Source organism: Gekko japonicus, unplaced genomic scaffold, assembly GCF_001447785.1.
Source record: "Gekko japonicus isolate JY-2015 unplaced genomic scaffold, Gekko_japonicus_V1.1 scaffold1322, whole genome shotgun sequence".
Lineage (NCBI taxonomy): Eukaryota > Metazoa > Chordata > Lepidosauria > Squamata > Gekkonidae > Gekko > Gekko japonicus.
The window spans coordinates 198817-204816 of NW_015172044.1; the positions used below are offsets into that span (position 1 = coordinate 198817).

General features: G+C 43.0%; 1 protein-coding gene across 1 annotated transcript in view; it reads right to left on the reverse strand.

Moving 5' to 3' along the window:
- The window catches only part of SIGIRR (single immunoglobulin and toll-interleukin 1 receptor (TIR) domain), a 49716-nt gene extending 46769 nt beyond the window's left edge, over positions 1 to 2947 (reverse strand). The window contains exons 1-2 of the mRNA XM_015420703.1: positions 2923 to 2947; positions 2762 to 2797 (exon numbers count right to left, since the gene is read on the reverse strand). The gene's annotated coding sequence lies outside the window, so the exon portion shown is untranslated. The remainder of the gene's footprint in view (positions 1 to 2761; positions 2798 to 2922) is intronic.
- Positions 2948 to 6000: the final 3053 nt, after the last annotated feature.

Below are 6000 nucleotides of genomic sequence, written 5' to 3' on the forward strand. Positions count from 1 at the left end.
AGGCACGAACTTTTAAAAAGTAAACAATAAAACAAAGATGTCGGGGCAAAATAAACTCCCGGACAAGCAGACGAAGAAGCTGATAGGAACTTCCGGGTCTAGTGCCCGCCTTGGAGAGCAGGCTGTCAATCAACAAGAAAGCGAGATGCTTCGCCCTCTACTGGACCAAATGCAGAAAATTAACCAAACGTTGCTAAGCATGGAAAGTGCCCTTAGTAACCAACAGAAACAATTGACTGATACAGCTAAGAAGATGGAGGAAATTGCACAGAAGTGTCTGGTATCAATGGAGGACACACAAAAAATCAAGAAGGTCAATAAAATGGAAAAACATCAAGAAATACAAGACAACAAATTATTGATGTTACAAATGGAAAAATCTAATTTAACTCTCCAACGAGTGCTTTGGCACCACTGACTGGCAGGGAAGCGGATAAAATAAGCGAAGAGATGGATTTGGCCTACAGAGCCTACTCCAACTTTACAAAGAAAAATAATCTGCCAGCAGAAGTGGTAGTCAAGTTTACTAAGCAGCGTACCAGAGATCAAATTTTGAGAGCGACATCTGCAACGCCTTTGAAGATTGGAGAGCAAACTATAAGAATTTTGAAAGATGTTCTATTTGAAATTCGTATGAAGCGGAAAGCTTATAAAGGACTGACCACATTCTTGCGAACTCATCAAATCAATTATAGATGGTTGATTCCAGAAGGACTTATCTTCAAATTTGAAGAGAAAAGAGAGAAGATTGACTCCATCTTCAAAGCTCAAGACTTTTTGAAGAGGCATGCCAGTTCAGAGGAAGAAGCAGAACTCGCAAAATGGGAGGTACTTAGCGGAGAAGAAGACAGCGGCTCGGAGAGGGAGGAAAAGAAACCGGATGAAGAAGGAGCAGCCAAAGGTCCATCTTATAACCTGAGAGATGTAAAAGGAAGAAACCCCAAGACTTGAGGATTTGTTCGGAGAGCGCATTAAAGGACTATATTAACCCAAAAGGACACTACTAATATTACTAAAAATTTTGTTATTTACAGGTCAAGATGAAGGACAATCAGTCAAACACAGAAGAAGCCAAAGAATTTACTGTTACTAATAAAAGATTAACTTACTAATTAAGATACCACTCATCACTTTTCTTAATCCCGCTATATACCTTTCCTTTTTCTGAAAATTTTAAAGCATTAAAATTCTCTCCTCTTTGAGAGAGTTAACTATAAAAATATATGTATATGTATATGTGTATATATATATATGTGTGTGTGTGTGTGTGTGTGTGTGTGCGTGTGTGTGTGTGTGTGTGAGCATCAGGCTTCATTTCTACTCTTATAGAAGAGATAAAAAACTGGAAATTAACTATAGAATCTTGTTCAGAAGAAAGAACGGTGAAACAACACAGGACATTCTGAAGCACGTCATTAATATCATTTGCTTCGCTAAAAACCACTTCTGTTTAATTGAAACTGACTGTATTTTTGTATTCCAACCTTGTAAAAAAAGGATATCACTCTAACTTATTTAAACAGCATATAATTTCTGATTTTTGCAGTACTGTATTATTTAGTTTAGAGCACTTATCACAGTAATAATCCCTGTGTAGTGTAATATCCATATACTGTGTACCATACTCTGCTTAATTCCATTACATCTAAATAGGAGCATGACAGCCCCTAACCTATAGTAGAGGTAGACCGGCTGACGTGCCTGTTCAGTACTACACTGCTTGCTTGTGAGCCCAACAGACTAGAGGCAAAATCACCCCAATACGTAGGAGGCCGCACACTAAAGCAGCAGCATCTCATATTTTGGACTGGGCACATGGCACCCTTGTCAAAAGGATTGGCTACCACTAATTTAGTCGCAGATTGCTTCACTATTAATTGCACTGGTGAGCTGCCCTTTGGAATGCAACTGTCTGGAACCTTCCTGCATTGTGAGAGCCCACCTCCAGACCTACACTGCAAAGTTCCTGCGTGCCTGGGCAGAAGTTACAAACAAGGCTGAATGGTGGAGTCCAGAAGAACATGACCACGGAAACAGCTTTGGACAGTGCTGGCTCTTCGGCTTGGAAACGGAGATGAATACCACAACCCTAGAGTTGGATTCAACCGGCTTTCGAGCAAGGGAAACCTTTACCTTTACCTTAGATTATACTGAATGGAGGAGACAGTGAGAAAGGAGGCCTTCTTGGACAGATACAGATTGACTCCTGTAAGACCTTTGATTGAGAAAAACCAGTCCTGTCAAGCAACTAGAAATGCATATGGGACCAGGGAAAGGCCAGCAACATCTGTCAAAAGACAGCAGAATTAAGGAAGGTGTCAAGAACAACTGGAAAGGATGCAACTGGGGGTAAATATTGAGGGAATTTACCCACACAAAATCTCACTGGCTGACCAGAGCACAGAAACAGGGCAGGGGGGATGTGGCTTTCAGAAGCATCTGTACAAAACTGTTGGGAACAAGGATGGCCTTTCAAAATTAAGTTTCAAATCTAAGTTTCAAATATGCCCTCAAAATATCGATACTATCTCAGAATGAAGGCCACCCCTTCCAATAAGATATATCCGCCTCTCTACAGGGAAAGCAAAAACAACTGCTAAGGCAAGTGACGTGTTAAGGACAGGCAACAAGGACAGAGAAAAGGGAAAACAGGGAATGAGACCACAGGTCTTTATTGACAGACCCACCAGCTCTGTGCCTGTTGCAAAAACAGCCACCCCAAACACACGTAAAATGTCACTTTCCCCTCCTCTAGTCTCACCTTGTAAGGCGGCCGCTGTCCTTTCCTGCCCGCTCCCTGTGGCAAGAGCCAAGAACACAGATGTCACAAAAAGAAGAAAGGGCCGCTTCGCAGTCATTTTGGCTTATCCACAAGTAGCAGCCTGCAAACTGGGGGGGGAAAACACAAGGGAAAAGCATTACCTTTCCGGAGTCCCCTCTTCCAGATTCAGACAGAGACTTCCAAATCTTGAGACTTCTTGTCCTTCCTTCCCGTCTGCTCCCTGATCTTAGCCATGTTCATCACATGACTATCCAAAAGACTGGCGTTGCCTGTTTAATGTCCTTTCCCCTCTCTTACTGTTCAGTTCTCTGTCCTTTAACGGCTTGTTCCGTTCCCACCCCCAATCACAGCCTTCCAGGCCTGCACTAGAGAGCGCCGGTGCCTCCCACCTGCTATCATTGCTCCTCCTATCATTCCACCTGCGTGCAGTGGGGAAAAGGAAACCAGCACACTTAAAATAAATAAATAAATAAAACCCGCCCAACCTGTTGGCAGTAAAGCAAGCGACCGGGAGTTTCCTCAGCACAGAGCTGGGAGGCAGGTTGCTCAAGAGCTGTGCAGCTGTGAGACTTGCCGCTCTGTGGCACCGAGCCAACCATCCCCGAATCCTGCTGCAAACCTGCTACCACAAGGTCAAAAACAGGTAAGCATACCTAGCCTTGCTGGGGGGGGGGGATGCTTTTCCCTGGGGGTAAAAGCTGAGACTGCAAGGCAAGGCCAGACCTGTGCAGCTACGCCGTGCCAACGAGGAATAGTACCGAATCCAATGACAACACCAAAAGACTCTAAAATATATATTTGCAACACATGCAGGAAAAAATTACACATTCAGAAAAAAGTCTATTATAATAGGCAATCCTTCCTGCTAATGCAGTAGTGTTGAGGAGAAGCTCCACTCATGGGTGATTTCAAGAAGCAGGATTCTGCTTCCCTGCCTGGAATAACCCATTTGTCCCCGGGTCCTGCATTCAAAATCAGTGCCTAATTAATGAATTGCTGACTTACATGAACATGCATTTATTTAGCACAACATCCTAAACACACTGGCTGCGTGAGCCACATCCTCAGGGATATCAGGGGTCATTTCCTGCGGCAGCGTACAGGAGCGGAGCTCCGGCAGTAAAGAGCCCAGGGGGCAGGCACATGCAACAGGCCCCGCCCCCTGCTCCCAGCAGCCCTCAGTCAGGCCACGAGGAGCAAGAAGCAGCCAGGTACGTTGCCGAACTTCCCCTCCCCCCGGCCTGCCTTCAGGTACAAGCTCTCCCTCCTCTGCGAGGACAAATCTGCACATTCCCCCCTCCCCCATAGCTAGCAATCCAAATCAGTCCAGTGGAGCCTGAGTGGTGGGTGTTGCCTTCTGACACACATATGCAAATAAGTTATGCTAATGTTATACTAATGAGCTCCTGCACCTCTTTTTCTATGAAATGACCCCTGAGGGATACCTTACCTATTTTATGCAATCTTGAACATGCGTTCCTACACAGCCAAAAAAAGACCTATGACATTCAAGTGTGCCAAGACGAGAAAATCCAAACCACGGCCCTCATGGGCAATGCTCCCTCTAAGCTGTGGAGTCTTGTGAGCAAAAATTCTACTTTGTGAGCTACTGGCATTAAAGTTGTGAGCGAGCGATTTGGTTACTGCATAAATTTGTTTGCTCCGGAGCCATCCTTCCTGAGCTAAGACAAAAATGTGTGAGCTGGAGGCTAAAAAACTGTGAGCTAGCTCACACTAACTCAGCTTAGAGGGAACACTGCTCATGGGGGTAAACAAAGAAAAGCTAAATAATAATGGACAACGGAATAGTACTCCCATTGACGCCTCCTCTCCCTGTTTCATAGGCTCAGACTACACAGAGCTACTGGTCACCAAGAGAGACAAGCAGGCATCTAACTTTCAAAATGCAAAATGCTTTACTGTAATTATGTCAACAATTTTGCCAAGGTGGGGGATCTCTGGTTTTGTGAATAGGACTAGGATTGTACAGTGTTGCCACATTCCTTTGCCCTGCCCACATCTGCCTTGGGCAAGACCTCACACAGTGATGCTAAAGTGTACTGAGTTCACACTAGTGCAATATTATGGGTGTTCTGCTGTAACACGTGTATTTATAATTTCCTTACATTTTTTTCCTGATTGACAGATGTAGAGATAACTTAGTTTTCTCTTTTTTTCTACTTACCAACTCAGGTCAACACAGTATTTGACAATTGTTTGTTTTTAGGTCTGTTGTGTATGTAATGTGATGTATTGTAATGGAATGAATGTAGTGAGCTTGAATCTGAAAAGGCACTGTAAGTAGACCTATCAGAACAAAGGAAGTTCTGGAGGGAAGCAAAGTAATTGGTCTTTATGTACAGTATGTGATTGGACCTTATCTGACTTGTGGGTGTGGCTTGCCAAGCCCGGACAGTTTAAAAAGGAGCCTGTTGTTCCATTGATTTGTCTTGTTCTGTTTCTTCTGACTTCGTGTTCAATAAAGCTGTTAATCACTGTTCACCTGCTGCCTGAGTCTCATATCTAACAAGGTCCATTCTGTATATAATGAGTTTTAACTTATAGAGTGCTCAGCATAGATTACCACTGAGGAAGGCTTTTTAGCCAAAATGTGTTTGGTTCTCGTATCTGCAGACATTTTGTAACTTTTTAGCTGTATTTATATATTTTTATATTTGTCCTGGTGTTGGGTATACGTATATACAGAACCTTAGATGTGTGGTTTTTATTATGGTTTTAATATTTCCTATACATAATCAAAACATAGTGTATTTTAGTACTGCATGTTTAGCTATATTAGATTATTGGTTTTGCCCTAATTTCCTTGGCTGCTTTTCCTGTACTGGGTTGGTTCCCCCCCTCCCCCTCCCCTTTTTTGGATTTGTTTGCTGTAATATATACCAGAGATCAAAATGTTGCTCCAGCACCACATTCTTTTGCTTCCTCCTGCTTGCTTTTTGCCTTGAACAAGAGACCACAGGCACAGGCCACTTCTCTTAATATCTTGTTTCCCAGTCAGTATAATAAGAGCGACTCAGTGAGAATAATAGATTCCAAAATGTTATACAGAAGCCTGTAATTGCCTTTCAACCATTATCATATAGATGAGTAGTCCAACTCATCATAGCTGGGATGCTGCTGCATACAATGGCATAGAAATGTTCAGATTGTTAATTTGTTGTACGCTCAGAACAGTCTATCTTTCTGTTTTGTCTGTA